Raw genomic sequence first — 19,698 nt, 5'->3', positions numbered from 1 at the left:
GTTTAGAGAATAGCTCCAGGTCAGAGTGTAGGGGCCTCTCTGATCTTTTCTGTGTATGAGTCTTTTCTTGGGCATGCTCTAGGAATCCCTTATTTACATGAATTTACATGAATGCAAATGCCCCCTTCCCCTAGGAAACAGTTTCCTCTTGGTGCCAGAAACTGACTATATGTCCTGCAGCCAGCAGTCTCTTGCCCCAGGCAGTTACTTGACTGTTCTCCCACAGCATCCTACAGGAGAGCTCAGTAAATTGCCTTCTACGCACAGGACAAGCTCTGGGATAGAAAGTTCTTCTGGCTACCACAAAACAGATTGGGCCAGGAGTACATTATCACAGTTTGTGCCTGTTCCCTCTAGAACTGGGACTGGAGATCTATACTGAGAGCACAGGCCAGCTCTGCACCAAGCTAGTGGAGGGTGGGAGTGGAGTCAGCCAGTACACCAGGAGACCCTGTTGCTTTTACGTATCCTTTGTCTAGACTTGGCGCTCACCCTATTACTGCAGTGTTTTAACTGTTTTGAAGTTAAGTTGGTTTCAAAGCAAATGAGATTATTATAGATTTAGGATATTAAATTTTAGCCGATGATAACTAGAAAGAGAATATATTAGAAAATGCAAGTTTGAAGAGACTGAAATTAGAATGTAGATCACTAGGGCTGGGGGCAGGGAGAATGGGCAGTTAATAGATGATGAGTGTAAAGTTTCTGTTTGGAGAGAAGGGGAAATTTTATGATGGAGTGTGGTGATGGTACCACAACATACTGAATATGATTAATTCCATTGAATGGTGCTCTGAAGTAGTTGAGATGAGTAAATTTATATTGTACGTATGTTCCCACAATTAAAAAAAAAAGAAGGAAATTAAGAACAGCTGAAAGAAACAATCACAGTTAAATGGAATACATGAACCAGGATGGGATCTAGAAAAGGTGCAAAGGGACATTATTGGGGCATATGACAAACTGGGAATATATATTGTAAGCTTCATATCAATGTTAAATTTCCTGAAATTGTACTGTACTTAAAGTGGTTAAATAAGTGAATATCCCTTTTCTTAGGGAGTAGACATGGTGGTATTGAATGTCCAAAGAGCATGATGTATACGGTCTGCACTCAAGTATTCAGAAAATGGTGATGGATGGATGGACGATGGATACAGAAATATGGCACAGCGTTTAAATGGGTGGATTTACTTGCCTGCAAATGTGGAGTAGGGGTAGTGGCATGTTGGAATTCTCCATTTGAGGTTTGCATTATTTTTATAACTGTCTTGTAAGTTTGAAAGTATTTCAAAGTAAAAATTTAAATTGTGGCTAGCTTTTAATGAATGTTTACTATATACTGAGAACTATTCTAAATGTTTCATTTGTGTTAACTTAGTAAAACTTTACAATCATATAAAGCATAAATATCATGTTTATTTTATAAATGGAAAAATTGGGACCATAAATTTTAAATATTTTGTCTGAATTTCTTTCATTCTTCAGACTGATGTATTGTAAATGATTATCATTTAAATTGCCATATTTCAGGACAAGGTTGTTTTTTTTTTTTTTTTTTTTAATGTGACACAGGAAATCACAGTGGCATTGTGGTTTAAACTTAGGCCTTAGTTCTTTCCAAATAAATTGGGAATTAAAAAAAAAAAAAACAAGCACGTACTAGCAGAAACTAAATTGGACTAGGGATTGACAACACAGGAAGGATAACAATCCAGATGAAATTTGACAAGTATTATACCTTTAGCCTTTCCTAGCTGAGCATGTTCCCTAGTTCCTTAGAAAAAAAAAATATTAAAGGTTTATATAAGAATCTTACCATGTCAACTGAAAAATTAATGTCAGTATAATATTCTCAATAAACCACTATGTTGCTTTCTTCCTAAATTAAATTATGTATTCTCTTAATTATTGGCATACTTATCCAAATAGCGTGAGTGGAACTTCCCTTGACTGTTCCAGTAAATTTTCTAAAACCCAGAGTGGGCAAAGCCATCTTTTACATGTGTCAGTAAAATTTCTCATTATTTCCTAGATAACAGGGAAAATAATTCCCATTAATATCATTTTTATTTTTTCATAATAGCGGTGAGGTTGAACATATTTATGTATATTTATAACTGTATTTTGCTGTAGTATCTGTGTGTATGTGTTTGTTTATGTGCATTGTAATGTTTTAAAAACAAACTGAATTATATTCATTGGAATTCATCTTTTGTCTTCACAACAAAAAGAAAAAATATGAGGACTGAGAAAGTAGTGCGTACACTGTAGCATATGGTAGCAGTGGTATTAGGGAAATGTTTTTTCCCCCTTCTTGTATAAATAGAGTGTGCAGCTCACTCTCCTCTGTGTGCCCTGCACAGTCTGTGTGTTCTGTGCATCTGCAGCCAGAGGGATGTTGAGGAAAGAAAGCCGTGCTCTCAGCTGACCTCATGGTGCCCTGATTGTTTCTGACAGGTTTGCCATTTGTGCTTCCTGTCAGGGTGCCCAGCTGGGGCATGCTTTGCAATAGGAAAAGACCTTGCAATTAAATGATATTTAATTTAAAAGGACAATCGGGTGCACAGTTGCTTCAGTGGTAGAATGCTCGCTTTCCATGCAGGAGACCCCGGTTTAGTTCCCGGATAATGCACCCCAAAAAAAGATGTAATTTAAAGGGATAATTGTTTAGGATACATAAGCCTCTTGTCAGGAAAAAGAGATATAGCAAGTGAGTTCTATAGGTATGATAGTGAATATCTGACTAAATGACTTATTATTAAAGTTTTAAAGAAGAAGCTTTCATTCGTATGAAAGGTATCTTGTGAAAATCAAGCTGCTGTTAGAGCCATAATAGCAACCATTTCTTTGGTACCTACACCATTGCAGACATTATACTATTCATTTTAGATCTATGATCTGCTGAATGCATACAATATTTATCAATCAATAAGCTAATTGACTGAGTTACTGCATAACACCATATGGAGCACATTGCTGTCAGATGCCAGAAAAGAGAATTAAAAAGCAGGTTGAAATAACCCTTGCCATCATACTGTTCATACTTTTTTGTAAAAGAAAGCAATACTTTTTTAAAATATTAAATTATGTGGTTGAAAACTACAGAATGATTTGTGAGAACATAAACAAAAGAACTTAAAAAATCCTGGAAGTTAGAAAAAAAATCCTCCTGGAGTAAATGAAAGTGAAATGGATAGGTGAAGGGTGAATAGGATTAGAGGGCATGGTGAGGGGAAAGGTGTGGAATTTAGGGTGTGGAGGCAAACACTATTTTGTAGGGAGCTGTGGTGGTTTGGAACTGTATGGGTCCTGGAAAATCATGCCCTTAAAGCTCATCCGTTCCTGCGGGTGTGAACCTATATTAAGTAGGACCTTCTGATGAGGATACTTCAGATAAGGCATGGCCCAGGGTCGAACCTAATCTTCTTACTGGAGTCCTTTATAAATGGGATGGAGATAGTGATAACAATAAAGATAGATAGATGATAGATAGATAGATAGATAGATAGATAGATAGATAGATAGATAGATATGTATTAATCTCTCTCTCTCTCTCTCTCTCTCTCTCTCTCTCTCTCTCTCTCTATCTATCCAAAGAGAGAGAGAATGGAAGCCAGAAGCTGAAAGCTAGGAAACCTGGGAGAGAAAGGAAATGCCACATGGTAGATTTGCTGAGGACCAGGTCATGGCACTACTTTTTTCTTATAAGGGTACCTGATAATACACATAAAGGGGCCCTGTCCCTTCTAGGCTGCCAGTGAAAAAGCTGTTGATCAGCTCTGAGCAGGGGAGCGATACAGATCAGTTTTTGAAATATCACTTGGGACATACAGCAGCAAGAGCAGAAGCAGGGGGAGTCTCAGGAATCTGTGGCTTTCCAGTGAAAAATGATAGTGACGTAGAGAGGGTAAGAATAGTGGGGATGAGAGGAATATTTAGGATGCAGAAGGTATATAGAAGAGTAAAGGATGACCTCTACCGTTCTGAATTTTGACATTGTGAGTGTCGGTGACATTTCCACAGGAAAAGAGCACCAGAGGAGAAGCTTTGCAGAAACAAGTGATATATTTAATTTTAAACACATTGGATTAAGGTGATTTTGTAAAGAGATTGGGATGGGGGCAGGTGTATGGTAAGAAATAGGGTTGAGCTAAGGAATAGGGTTGAGCTCAGAAAACATGCCTGGGCCAAAAATATATTCGTATGGAATTATCAGCATCTCATATTTGAATCACTGGAGTGAATGGTCTCATCCCAGGAGAGAGTCTTACAAAGGAACCTTGAGGAAAAGGACAAACATTTGCTGGTTGGATAGAAAGAAAATAAAAACAAAAAAGAATTGGCAAAGTTGTAGCAAGGGATAGAATTTACCTCCGTTACAAAATATTTATGGCGTGGTGGGACCGCAATGATGTTCCAGTCCTGTGACTAAGGACCGAAAGTCTGGGCGCCCAAGGACATCCGCCATGAAGATTAGGGAACGAGAAGATAGGTCAATACATGGAGGAAAATGTGAGGCAGAGGAAAGGTTTCTGTTTGTTTGCTTTGTGTGTGTGTTTTAACGGTTTGAGAGACTTGAACATGTTTATGTGTTCATTCAAAGAAGTCAGTATAAATTAAAGATATGTTCAATCCTATCGTTTTCTAGATGAGGAAATTGTTTTAGGACAACTAGAAAGGATTTCAAATCTTAAATTACAATTGAAATAAACATATTTAGATAGGAAGCAGAATCATAACCTACAAAAGAGGTAAAATTAACAATAAATAAAAGAATTTATTGTATAGGGTGGTGCAACAGTGGCTCAGTGGCAGAATTCTTGCCTGCCATGCTGGAGACCTGAGTTCGATTCCCAGTGACTGCCCAGGCAAAAATTTTTAAAAAAGTAAAATAAGTGAATAAATAAAAAAGTATACATTGTACATTAACAGTATTAATTATTCAAAGTCAAAATTATACTTCTAGGTATGATTTCTACCTTAACTGTTGCCCCTTGTTTCTGATGCAGAATAGTTTAGGTAGTCTCTTGGGAAAAGAAACTTGACCAGCATATAACAAGATAGATAAAATGTGTAGCATCTTCTTAAGAATTTTACTTTTAAAATGTTGTAGGATCTTATTCAAGGTTAAACTTCACCCGAAAATGTTGACTGAACATGAAAAAGAGAAATGCCATGGAAACAGTGAAGACAAATGTTTCAGTTTATGCCCAGCAACTCCAAATGAATAAATAATAAAGGTGATCTAACACAAATATCTAAAATGTCCAAAAAACCACTGATGTCTTTCCTCTTCTGAAATGCTCTCCAAGTAGTTCCACTTGATACACACACACACACACACACACACACACACACACACACAATCATGATTTTTTTTAAACTGTTTATTTTTCTTGAAAGACAAACACATGACGTGTTTTCCAAAAAGGTGGACCCCTATGAGATTTTGGCTGGAGATGTGGCATTCATTCATTCATTGTAAATTATTCTTTAATATCTTAAAAATCTCTCTTGGATTCATACCCACAGTCTTATTCTTTAAAGTTAAATAGGTAAGTCAGTTAAAACTATTGATATGATTTTCAAACTTAAGAAAAGCTACAGAAAATCATGAAACAGTACAAAATACCTTTTCCACAAATATCATTAATTGTTTACATAAAACCTAGGGGAAGAAAAGGGGTTAAGTGATTATTTTTGAAATTATATTTTCATTAAGCTGTTTTCCAGTAATTTATTTATGTGATTGATGTCTCATATTTCAAAAAAATGTTTCATTATAGCTGTTAAGCTTTTTTACCATTAAAATATCAGATTAGCAATGTATGCTCAGGAAAAGGATTCTGATATTCAGAATCTCCAGCAAATTTTAAATTAAACAGTGCTTTTGCCTCTGGAATTGCTCATCATCTCAGGGGAATCAGAGGATGGTGCCAAGTCCCATCATTTATTTCTGCCCATGTTTAGCTTCATCTTTCTGTTTTAAGAAAATTCTACTCACCTGGTCATCTTGGGGAGAGCAGCACCCTGAATGCATTTCAGTGCACTTGAAATAAAGGTAGATGTTCTTATTACAAAGGCCCAAAGAATTCGAACAACGTTAATTTGATACATGCTTCAAAGGCAAAAATAGCCATTTTTTAAATATTGAAAATATTCTTCAGTCATTTAATTCAATGAAAGATAACACGAGTAAGCTTTTATTCCTTAAATGTTTACATTTAAACATTCATTTTATTCATGTAATTTTTTAAAACCCAGTGTATAATATCAAAAATCCAGGCTCTGTAATTTGAAAGTTTGATGAGTTAAACCATGTCCTGTTTGACCCTCAGACGACAAAGTTTTAATATGTTAAAAGTAGTGTCTACCTCAAAGGCTTGCAAATGAGAAATGCATTTGAAAACCATCTGTTCGTTTTAGAATGTAACCGAAATGTAAGAACTTAAAAGGTTAATTTTATAACTGTTGGAACTGACAGGTGAAATGAGTGGCTTGAATAAAAAGAATTTGATTCAGCCATGTGCGCACTAGGAATAAATGAAACAAATACACAATTAAACAAAGGAGGAGCCAATTTAACTTGGCTCAAAGTGGTACCATCCGTGATGAGAACAGAGCTGGAATTTTCTGGATATCTGATCGAGTCTCATGACTTTTAGGCTTTGGTCTGCAGAGGGATCACACAGATGCTGGGGAGCACAAGGCAGAGGTTGTGGATTAAAAGTAAGGAATTCTAATCAGTGTGATGTTTAGGAAAATGAGGAATTAACTGTGGGAAATTAGCGGGGATTTAAATAAGGATCATACCTGTGTGTGCCCATTCTTCCTCTAAGCAGTGGGGCTGGAGGCCTCCCTGCGACTGTCCTCTGGTGGTCTGGGCTGGCCAGAGATGTAGCTTCAGAGTCTGCTGGCCACCACTTGTGGAGGTTGAGTTTTCACAGAGGCACTTCTCTGGTGCAAAACATCCTTTCAACGTGCCAGGCCACACAGGCAAACCTGGATATATATGTGGCAATCTAGATAGTCTGTGTGTTTGGAATTCAGGGTCTTTGGTGGAGCCTGAATGTTTTCCTGAGCTGCAGGGATTTAATCACCAAGGCTTTCTGTAGTGTACTAAAAGCTTTGGCATTTGAAGAGAACAACCTCCTAACTATATTGAATTTACTTGTATGCAATTTTTGGAGTCAAACTGCCTAGATTCCCATTCTGAAATTACAGAATCTTGATTTGCATTCAAGTTGTTATGTGGGGCCCAAATAATTATGTAAACTTGTAGCAATTGTGCTTCTCTCTTCACCTGGTAAAAAACAATATATTAATAAGGGTGTGCTAACATGGCAAAAAAAATGGATGCAAAATGTCATAGTTTCAGCAAAGTATATGTTGTTGCTTTCTATTCCTCTTCCATGGAACAGTCTAGTTTTTCTGTCTAATAATAGAATGAGCACACATGAAGTTATGAATGAATGAAAGAGATCATCACACCCATTATTCTTAGAAAGTGAGTGTGATCCAGGGTTACCTTTTCTATTCCATAAACTTGAATGTCTGAGCTTATATTCCATGCTTCTACACTGTGCTTTAAGACTGTCTTTTCTTTGTGGGATTACTTGTTTTCTAAGATTCATTTCGAGAAACAAATAGAAAATTCTCTACAATATCAAGAAAAAAGAAAAACAAAACATTGGAGATTCTTCTAAAGAAGTGAAAGACACTTCTTAGATAGTAGGACTTAGGTTAACAAAAATAAAACCTATCCCTTAGGGCCAGACTCTCCCGTGCTTCAACTGCTTCAAATTCTCCCAAGTGTGATAACAAATAATGATGATGATGAAGAGGTTGACGATTGTGATATTGTAAAAATGAATAAGAGGTATGTACCTTGGAGAATGATTTCCAATTTAATAAGCCAAGCCCTCGATATTGAAGCTTGCCTTTTGGAAACTTATTTCTGTAATGGTGAAGCTAGTCCTCCATGTAATTATGCCTAAGAGTCACCTCCAGAGAGCCTCTTTTGTTGCTCAGATGTGGCCTCTCTCTTTAAGCCACCTCTGCAGACAAACTCATTACCCTCCCCTCTATGTGGGACATGACTCCCTGGGGTATATGTATCCCTGGCAATGTGGGACATGACTCCTAAAGATGAGCCTAGCCTAGCATTGTGAGATTCTGAATGACCAAAAGGGGAAAAAAGGATTGGAATAAAATAGTTTCAGTGGCTAAGAGATTTTAAATGGAGTCAAAAGATTCTTCCGGAAGTTGCTCGTATGTAAACTTTAGCCAGATATTTCAAACTACCACAGTATGCCATACCCAACCAAAAGTATTCCTGAAAATCATATGGAGTGCACAGGGCTCTATCTTAGTCTCTATAAGGGTTTTTATTCGTAAGTTTATTTTCTCAGAAACTTAAGGCCTCCATATTGATCATTGGCCAGATAAGTCCTAAAACCCAGAGGCACCAGTCTCTCCAAGAACAACAACAGGGTCCATTTCTCTCTCCTAGAAGGTCAGAGCCTCTTTCTAGCATGAAACAATTAAAATGTTCATTGCCCAGATAGCCCTGAAAATTGAGAGAATGATCAAATGAACAGAAGGAGGTATAACTGAGAAGTTAGGATTTAACAAATGACTGTGACTACTGTCATATAGATGTTTCTTTTTAGAGTCTAGTATTTTAGAATAGCCAGAAGGAAATTTCTGAAGTTGAAGTATAGTCCAGTAGCCCTGATCTTTGATAATGATTTCATAAATACATTGCCATGTTTGTATGGATCTACTCTGGGATATTTTGTTTTTTTCCACTAATATATATATGTGTGTGTGTGTGTGTGTGTGTGTGTGTCAATGTCAATACTACATGGTCTTAGTCAACCTACCATTACTGTGCATCTTAAAACTGGGTAGCTTATGGTACTAAGAGTCAATAAGAGGGAGGGGTAAGGAGCATGGGATATTTGGGGTTTTCTTTTAATTTTGTTTTCTGGACTAATGCATATGTTCTAAAAACGATTATGGTGATGATTCACAACTATATGATGATATTGTGAACCACTGATTTTATATTTTGAATGGATTGGATGGTGTGTGAAGATATTTCAATAAAAAATGCATTGAAAATCAAAAACAGAACAAAATGAGTAAGAGGTTTAGAATATAAATTCAATTTTTGACAATTAATTATGATTGCAAAGTTAAAGTTCTAAGTATTAAAAACAATGTTCAAATCCAAGATTATCTGATTATAAATGCTTTTTCAAAAATGTATCATTTACCTAGAAAGCAGTTAGTTTATATTTAAGAAACAAAATTTGAATCTAAAAGAAAAAAAGGCAAAGCCCACCAGATCTCATATCAGTGGCCACAAATATACTTTGGAATCAAATCTAAATAAGTTAGAAGAACTTCCAAGATCACATAAGTGAGATTTCTGCTGCCCCTTGAGAATCTAGGCATTTAGCTTGATCTCTCAACTTTCCAAAGGGTTTGATTAAAACAGCCAAAGGTCCACAGTTTGTGACGACCAGATCAGAGGCCTCTAGCATGCTGCTGTTTAATCCAATTTCCTTCTGAAACACTAGGTGCTGAGGTACCTTGTGATATTTAGAAACTGCTAAATCTCTGCCGTTCAATTCCATGGACTTGTTAAATCGGGCCTGTTTGACTGCTTGGACTGTACTTTTCTGCTAGGAAAAAATTTAGTTCTACACTTTGAGGCAGTAGGGACTGCAGTTTGACACATCGTCTTGAACACTTTGTCCTCATTCATTGTGCCCTGAAGAGAAAGGGATGTGATGTTGTTTAGACACCCAGGGACAACAAATGGCTTATCCCCACAAAAAGGCAAATAAATGCTTCATATAGTTATCCTTAGTGAATTCGGAAAAGGCTGATTTAATTTATTCTGAGAGAGAGAAAAAAGAGGGGGGTAGGAGAGGGAAAGGGGAAGGTGAAGGAGAGGGTGGTGGTAAGGGAGAGACAGAAACAGAGAGGAAAGAAATTTTTCTTGTAGTTTTCAGCATTTAATTTGTTTTATACCATTATGTCTTATGTAAAATTTAATTATAGCATGTGATCTTATGGTTTTTGTTAACTTTGTAAACTGTTATAACTAAATCATGCCAACAATTGTTAATACAGCGTTACTTATATTGTATTCAATGAATATTTTCAAAAAGGAAAAAAGCAGAATTCCTTTTATTCTATTATTTATGTTTTTTAAATTTCTATGAATAAATAGCTATCAATACATTTCATTAAGAATCTGAAGATTTTTTAAAAATTACTCTGAATTATTCTTGTAAAGCTAATATAGCAATTTCGACTGTTCCCCTGCCCCCCCCCCCCACGCACCCACCTTTTGTCACTGCCTCTTAATGACCCTTTCTACATTTAGGTGGACCTTTGTGAGCAGCCACCTGATGTTTCTGACTCTGTCTCAGGGATCTTAGTTACTCTCAGTGTTCAAAAGACAGAAGTCCTGGGTGGGCCACGGTGGCTCAGCAGGCAGGAATGCTTGCCTACAATGCCAGAGGACCAGGGTTCGATTCCCGGTGCCTGCCCATGTAAAGAAAAAAAAACAAAAAACAAATCAGGGCTGCACTTCTCAATAGTGACTTAGAAACTAATAGGGTCCTTAATCTCTCAATACTCAAAACATGTAAGACACTCAAATGATGTGTGCCATTATTTTAATCTTATTAGGGACTTTAAAGTCATGATCAACAACAAAAGCTATCTTAGAACCTGTTATTTGCTTTACATTCTCCTACAGAATTCCACTTAATGTAGTAAGTCTGAGAGTTTTTTGGGTGTCAGAGACGCTACTTACCTGAAAGTGAATCTGTACTCTGGGGCTCCTCTGTATCATTTCATAGAGCTTTGTAAAGTCCCAGCAGGGCATGACTGTTGATATCTAAAAAAGCAAACATTAATTTGTTTTATTTTCCTGTTTTCTAGGCCTTTTTTTGAGGGCTTCTTTATCAGATCATATATGGAATATAGGAATACTCAGTAAATACTTGGAAATTGTTGGTTGTTAAACTAGAATATACTTCTGTTTCTCATTTAAAAGCATTATTTTCACAAAGTATTCTATAAAATATACTATAAAGTTTTGAAATAAATCACATGGAACCTCAGAGAAGACACCAAACAAAAACAAAAATAAAATAAATTGTGGGGAATTTCTAAAAAAGTAAAATAAATTGAGGGGAATTTCTAAAATTTGATGGGAAAAACTCTTGTCTTTCAATCTTTAGTATTTCTCCACACTTACTGGCCATTTCTCTAGGTTGCAATTTAAATTTTCCAATAATGTTTTGTAGTTTTGTTCATGAAAGTTGCACATATTTATTAAGATATACTGTTGGTTGTATTACAGTTACTTTTTATGAATGGTGTTTGATTATTCCAACGGATCAGTACTATCATATAGGAACACTTTGAAAATAATAATAACAGTAGCTAACATGTATTGAACACTCAGTATACTTCATTACTTATGCCAGCTTTCCTAAATAATGGATTTCATGCCCGCAACAAGCCTATGTGCAAAATACAATTGCTTTTCCCATCTAACAGTTGAAAAGCTGGTACAGAGATTAAGTAGCCTGCTGAATTTACACAGATGTAAGTGAAAGAGCCAGGATTCTCAACAAAGGCATTCAGATTTCAGATCCTTCTTCCTTAACAACTTTGATTTCCAGGGATACTATTTAACTCTTAATTATTTCTAATATTTTGTTTGTGTATATCAGGGCTTCTGTTTGGATGAACCTATAGTTTCCAAATGACATTTCCTTTTTTAATCCTTATGCATTCAATTTCTTTTCTCTTCGCTGACTGCTGATAACAATTCCAACGGAAAATATCACAACCAGAAATCAATACTATGATTTTATTTAATAAGTTAAATTAAGTTGATATCTTAAATAACCACATACATTGTTCTTTAATATTCAATGTATTTTTAGCTCTCTGGAACTCTAGCCTAATTATTGACTTGGTTAGCATCATCTTTGTACCTGGTTTGTTTCTATGCACAAGCCTTGCATTGTCAAGGCCTCAGAAACCCATAGAATGTTTTCTTTAGAGTTGCTTAATACATTAGAATAAAGCTCAAAATAATAAAAATAAATCATCACATTTTGATCTTACATGGATTCACATATCTTTAAAACAAGCAGGTAATGCATTATTCATATAATAAATAAAAACAGAACCAGATTACTGAAGCGATTAGCTATTTCCTTCTCAATTTTCATGATCATAATTCAGGAGTTATTTAGTTAAAATTTAGACATTGGAAATGTCTACTAGAATAGGTACTGCTATTTTTGGAGCTATATATATGTCATTATTTATTATATTTCATGCTGATTGATGTTTGAAAAAAATATCTAGAATTCAATGATATTTAAAATGTACCTTAGTTTAATAGGGGGTGTGCTGGTTTGAAAGAATGTATGTCCCCTAGAAAAGCCATGTTTTAATCTAAATCCCATTTCATAAAGGTAGAATAATCCCTATTCAATACTGTATGTTTGAAACTGTAATCAGACCATCTCCCTAGAGATGTGATTTAATCAAGAGTAGTTGTTAAGCTGGATTAGGTAACATGTCGTCCATTTGGGTAGATCTTGATAAGTTTCTGGAGTCCTATAAAAGAGAGAACATTTTGGAGAATAAAAGAGATTTGGAGAGAGCAGAGAATGCTGTAGCACCGCAAAGCAGAGAGTCCACGAGCCAGCGACCTTTGGAGGTGAAGAAGGAAAACGCCTCCCAGGGAGCTTCATGTAACCAGAAGCCAGAAGAGAAAGCTAGCAGATGACGCCATGTTTACCATGTGCCCTTCCAGCTGAGAGAGAAGAGACGAATTATGTGTTCGTCACGTGCCTTCTCACTTGAGAGAGAAACCCTGAACTTCATCAGCCTTCTTAAACCAAGGTATCTATCCCTGGTTGGATGCCTTTGATTGGACATTTCTATAGACTTTAATTGGGACATTTTCTTGGCCTTAGAACTGTAAACTAGCAATTCATTCAATTCCCCTTTTTGATAGCCATTCCGTTTCTGGTATATTGCATTCTGGCAGCTAGCAAACCAGAACAGGGGGTTAAACTATCTTGATTTTATTAATTTCTGGTTTTTGCAAAGTGAACAATGATAATAATATGTGGTAACATTTATTGATAATCATTCAGACATCGTCAATACTGATGGACTAGTTCATCATTACTTTTGGCTAATGTTCATTGTGTGCTTGGATATGGATTTCATTATTTTGTCAGATAATAAATGTTAATTTCAGGTTCCATATTTCCTATATTATAGGTGATTCTTGTATTTTTGTCTATCAGGTCCTTAGAAGGATATATTAAAAATTATTACTATTAAAGTGGATTAATATATTTCTGTTTATAAATTTCATTCACCAAATACTTATCAAGTATTAACTATGAATCAGACACTTGAATACACCCTGAGCTACTTGAATTAACATTTAGCCTGATTTTAAATGTGCATGTCAGTGGAGAGTTTGTGCTATCAAGCATGTAATTTATCTCTGGATTTTAAACTTTTAATATTGTAGACGAGGATATGATTTTATATTTTGTGAGTTGGAATTTAGATTCTCAATACATTCTATATTCTTTTCACTATATTTCATTGCCTCTTTGTCATGCATACTTAACGCTTTTCTCCTAATATTCATATGAGTGGCAATGAGGAAGAGTGCTGTTCCTGGGCTATTAGTGTAAAGCCTTATTTTCCGCAGGACCTGAGGCCAAAATCGCCAAGTCATGTTCAGCTTTTCTGCAGTCCAGAACAACTTCTCAAGTATGTGACTTGTGCAGTCGCTCATCTCAGGCTCCGAAAAGCACACTGTACTTGCTTTAATGCTCCCCTGTTGCTGCCTGAAAATTCTTAATGTGTTTACACAGGCATTTTGTAAAGGACGGCTGATGAGACAGTGGAGCATGTATCAGTAGACAAGGCAGACATAACTTTATGCACCACATGGGAGTCAGCGAGACAGGATGCTGGTACAAGGTAAGCCTGTTGTATCTGTGGCTGGGTGGGGATGTGAGGGTTGTAGCTTAAGAAGCCACACTTTCCTTTCTAACTAAAATTTGGTACAAACGCAGAAAAAAAGGCGGCACCATTCTAAGAGGCACCAATGACCAAGGAACTCCATCATACCCTTTCTTACTTGTGTTACTGCCCAGAATTAGCCATTTAGATGAAAATGAGAACATAGATGAAAGGGAAGGGTAGGGCAACCCATACTTCCTTTTCCTGTTAGTTCTCCCTTATTCATCAGGAAGCCCAAAGTAGAGAGTGTGGATGGGATGTGAATACATAAAGACATTAAATAAAAGCAGTTTTGTGTAGCAGCGTTTCCACTGTTCTGGTTAGAAGGAAATTGAATTATGTGTATGAGCTACAAACTATGAACTATACAGTTTCAGTGATTCTGCATGCTAGTTAAATCTTCTTAATGCATTATAAATTGATGTTGCTCAATATAAAAATGAATTGTAAAATTCATGCTAATCATTCAAATTTAAAATTTTCATTACTGAAATGACATTAAATAGAAAAACACAAAACAACCTGGTGAATAGAGAAGATGACAGCAGAAGAAAGGAAATATATATTTAATGGAAAAAAATATACTTAATGGTATCTTCTCCCTGCTTTTTGAACAGTGTTCCTGACATTTTAATTTTACACTTGACTCAACAAATTATATAACTCTCCCTCCTCAGGGGACAAATAACCAGTTTTTACAAGGTTAGGGGAGAACCAACTCTAATTTCTGAGTATATTAAAAAAATATATATGATATGGGGGTGGTGTGATGGTGGCTTAGCAGCTGAATTCGTGCCTGCCATGCCAAGACCCGAGTTCGATTGTTGGTGTCTGCCCATGTGAAAAAAAAAAAAAACTGCTTTAAAAAATATATATATGATATGGACTTTGGCAATAGAGAGCATTACCTGATGCTATTGAACAAAAGAGAATAATTGATCAGTATTTGTCTTTTGCTGAATTGGCTTTAGTATTTGAATATGAAAAAATTGACCATGACTTCCAAATCCTATTAGGAATTATTGATTCTCTAAATCTAATGAGAAGTATTTAAATGACCTAAAAAAATATATAATTCAGTAAAATTCAATTCCAAATAATGAATTTGTATGTCACATAATTAAGTAATTCAAAGAAACTGATTCAAACAGCAAGCACATTTGCTATTAGTTTTATTTAATCTGATCTAGTTAATTTTCCCTTTTTTGAACAGATAGTGAGAATGGGAATAATTATATATTATTACAATTACATATATCATTGATTGTATAAGTATGTGTATATTTATAATTGATGTTTATGTTAATTTTTTTGTTTTTTTTTAAATATTATATAATAATTTGGGGGTATATAATAAGATATAAAGATAGTGTTTACTCTGGCTCCAGTTACGTATCTTAGGGATGGAAGACACCCAAGAAATCAGTTAATCAAGCTTTATATTTTGTGCATGAAGAAATTAGAGGACAGAATTGTTGAATGACTCAAGCCCACACAGTTACTAGGAATCGAGGCTAGAAACCAATTATCAGTCTTTGACGTAGAAGCACTATTTCATGCTGTTCTCCCTAGAAAGCTTTTGGAAGGAATTGAAATTCAATATAGCTTTTGAGTGTCTCCACTTTCGGTGTCTTAAAGGTTATGAGATAAGATGCTGGCTAAGAGTAAGGATCGATAAAGCTTCCCGCCTGTAAAACGGGCATAAATAATGGGAAACAAGTGAACACTGACATTGCCAAGAGTGCATTTGCCCATATTTTATGCATCTTCAGTTGTGCTTACAAAGAGATAAGCAAAAAGAAAAAGACCAAAAATGCTGATAAGTGTATCAAATAGTACATACTGTGTTGGCTCTGGGCTCCAAGAATATGATCTGAGAAGCCTTTGATTTCCAGATACAGTGCCCTCATTGAAGAAGCTTTTTAAGTAAATGGCACAACATGTAATCAAGACTTTCAACATTAAGCTTACCTGAAAACTCTACTAATAAATCACAAGAGGAGCATTGATGAAAGTGGCCTTGCAAAGCAGTGACGACAAAATCTAAAATAACCAGAATATTTGAGTTATGAATTTCTAGTTGATTAAATTTAATTGAATTAACTAGAAAAACTTTTTGAAATATTTTGCCCCTTAGTTAAGTACTCACAGAAGTAAAAAGTTGGTTTTCTAGGTAATTATTAATCAGATAATATCTTATACTATTAATCAGATAATTATATAATTATTAATCAGATAATATCTTATATGACTAGTTATGAAAATATGTGTTGTACATATAATGTGAAAATGTATGGTTATATATATATAAAGAAAAGTTACGGAGTAGTAGGAGGAGACACAAAAGGGCAATATGACTAGGAGTTCAAAGGATGCTGCAGTGAGGAAGTTATACTTGATATTTAAAAAAGAATGCATGTTTTCTGTTCAAGGAGGTAGAAAGGTCATTTGAAGCAGTGGGGAGCAGCATGTGGGTAGGGATATGCTATTTCAAAGAACTGAAAGAATACAAAAGTGGTTGATGTGCAGAGAGTTAGGTACGTGCAGCACCAGGTGAAGCTGGAATGAAAGGCCCAAAAGAATAGATGATTAGAGAATATGTAAAGGGTTTTGATTTTTACCCTAATAGTAAAGAAAGCCATTGAATTATTTTAAGGAGAATGACATGATTGCATTTATATTTAGAAAGGCCCTCTCTAGCTACTGTCTGGGGCATGTTAAGCAGACTAAGAAAGAATGTAGAAAATTCAGCTAAGAGGAGGCAGAGAGGTGGTGTAGTGGGTGAAAAGTTACGAGACTCCAGAGACATGGAGGAGGTGAAATCAAGTTGCTGATGCATATATTACTGGGAGAGATGAAAGAATGACGTGACCAGAATGAGTCCTAGGTTTGTGGCTTGTGTGGATAGATTGTGGTCACATTCACATAAATGCGGGATGAGGTGAGAAGAGTTCAAGTGAGAAGAGCACAGTTTAGTTTTTGACATGTGGGTGGGTTTGGAAATAATAAAATTATTATTTTGACTGTATGATGAGGATGAGGATGATGGTAATGATATAGCAGCCAAAGAAGTAGAGGTGAGAAATCAGAGGAGGAGGGTTTAAACAAGGATAAGGGAAGAGTGTGAGTCCATATTGTTGAATCCTCTATGAAGACAGGAAATATGGCAGAGGCGCCCTGTGCAGGGTCCAGGTAAGAGAAAAATAGAAGTCCGTACGTCATATCTAAATATTTAAGAGTTATAAAGCAAGCTGATGAAGTCAGCTTAAAAAATAATGAGATTACAGAAAAAATGTTTTATCTTCATACCCTGAGATATATACCTTCAAAATGAAAACCCACAAATATCACTAAAAATACGGTTTTCACATGAAATTCCGCAAAATACAATAAATGACTAAAATTAATTATTGCACATGTTGGGGTTTCTGTTGACATCATGGTTTGGAGGAGTGACAAAGATATAGCATTATTTATAAGTTTTACATGTTTACGTGAAAATATTTTTCTTACACGATCAGTAATCATGTTGTCATAAAGCTTTTCACATAATTTATTTTCTATTATGAATACTACCAACGATGTTGCTTGAATCAGCGTTTGTCTTAGTTTTTTTGGTTAATTTCACTTTGAGAGAAACTTTTCTTTCGTAGTTGCTAAGATTGCCTATGAAATTCTTAAAGTAACACTTGGATGTAGAAATGAACCATGAATATATATACCATATTCAAATATTGTAATGGGTTGCATATGAGGAAATTTCATTATTAAGAGATATTAGAAACTAAGTCCACGTCATCATAAAAATCCATCATAAACATTTTGATGTCCCCTGTCTCTTAAAGCAATATCTAAATAAATGTTTATATTATTGCAAATACATGTATTTTCAGAGTTATATGAATCATTTAATATAACAAAATATTTTGGCTAACACTTACAGATACTGTGCATCACACGTTAATTTGTGTGGACCTCCAGAACCGTGGACTGGAAAATAAAGAAAAGTAAAGGTTGCTCAGCAACACAGGAGAAAATAAAAATTTTTTTAGTGGATTGAATTGTGATGTTTATGATGAGTGGAGGTATTTGAAAAATCAAGTAATTTGTCATTTTTCTCAACTAATAACTTCTACTGCTTAAATCATACACACGGCATAGCAAAGAATAGCAGTGGTGCTGGCAGCAAGGCAAAACATATAAACTTTGGCTTTGTTCTGACGCAGTCGCCTTCCGTTTAGAGAAGACAGGGCAAGAGTTAAGAAGTAATTCCTTGGGGGATGAAAGATGCTAGTAATGAGAATGCGTATTTAGAGTTTAGTTTTTCCTGTGCTGGTGTAGTGGTTTCTCAGTGAGAGAGGTACTGATTTACTATTTAAAGTGTTTATTTTGCAGTTATGTAATTATGCTATGCACAGTGCTCTATGACATTGAGCCTAGGTCCATGAGTGGTCCTGCAAGTTTAGAGCTCAAATGCCCAGTAGATTTAGCAACCCTTCAGAGCTTTAAGGTTTGCAGTGAAAACTGCTTGAGTAGAACAATGGAGATGGAAGCAGAGTTAAAGAGTGAGTAGAATACGATTTAAACCTAGTGGGAGATATGTTTCAAGGGATATATGTGTATTAGGGAAAATGGGCTTGACAATGTAGAAAGACTAAAATATTCTACATTAGAATTGAATATGTGCTGACTTCCACATTTCGTATTCAGTTTTTTCTATCTTTCAAATATTTATATACATTCTTGCCGTTTGTGTTTGCTTCTCATAAAAGTAAAAAGCAGCAGGAAAATGAATTAAGGGAAATAGGTTTGTTTGCAGTTTTATGTTCTATAAATTATTAATATATGAGCTTATTTGGGATAAGTTGATGGCTTTCAGTCAACCTGCCTATCTCCAAACAAATGAAAATAATTCAGAATCTGATCATTAATATAAAATGTTGATGGCCAGTGTCATAGGGGCACTGATTGATTTGTATTATCCATAGTAAATCAATTTGGAATGTTGATTAAATGAGTCTTGTGTTTGATTCTTACAGTAGAAATCCATTCAGTTGTTTCTCTATGTTTTGAGCACTCACAAATCTAGTGTCAGATGCAAAACTCAAAAGTACAAACCATTACATGTGCTGTCAAAAAATGCTATTAGTTTTAGTTACTTAAAAGAATGAAAAGGTTTTAGATACATATTTACATAAAGAAATGGAAAATAAGAATGCAATTAAAGAGAAATAGATTTACTTATAGAGAAAACCTTAGCTCAAATTTGATCCATATTGTAGGGTAAAATTTGAATCTGATATGACACTTTTCTTTACTTACAAATTTAATAAAAGAATGCCCAAAATTTGCAAGAAAATTAAAGTGTTTTGTGAAATGTTTTCTTCTATATTTTTAATTTCCCAACTCAAATCATACAAATGTCTGTTCTAGTTTGATTTATTATTTTTTCAGGTATATTTTTAAAGGTACAGATCAATGAAGGAATGGTTTTATCTTAAAGAATCTTGAATTCTTAGATAGAAAATGAAATAGCGTGACAAGGGTGTATTTTCCTAATAATAAAGTACCCTGATATTATTCTGAAAAGTG

The 19,698-nt window shown here is 35.2% G+C and overlaps 1 long non-coding RNA gene across 7 annotated transcripts in view; it reads left to right on the top strand.

The window, feature by feature from the left end:
- LOC143661972 (uncharacterized) overlaps positions 1–19,698 on the top strand; it is a 531,445-nt gene that overhangs the window by 111,353 nt on the left and 400,394 nt on the right. For all 7 annotated transcript variants that reach the window (XR_013165056.1, XR_013165052.1, XR_013165057.1 and 4 more), the window contains exon 2: positions 13,956–14,064. This is a non-coding gene — a long non-coding RNA (uncharacterized LOC143661972). The remainder of the gene's footprint in view (positions 1–13,955; positions 14,065–19,698) is intronic.

The sequence above is a fragment of the Tamandua tetradactyla genome, chromosome 18 (genome assembly GCF_023851605.1).
Source record: "Tamandua tetradactyla isolate mTamTet1 chromosome 18, mTamTet1.pri, whole genome shotgun sequence".
Taxonomy (NCBI): domain Eukaryota; kingdom Metazoa; phylum Chordata; class Mammalia; order Pilosa; family Myrmecophagidae; genus Tamandua; species Tamandua tetradactyla.
The sequence above is the reverse complement of the archived record's forward strand: the minus strand, read 5'-3'. Positions and strand labels throughout refer to the sequence as shown.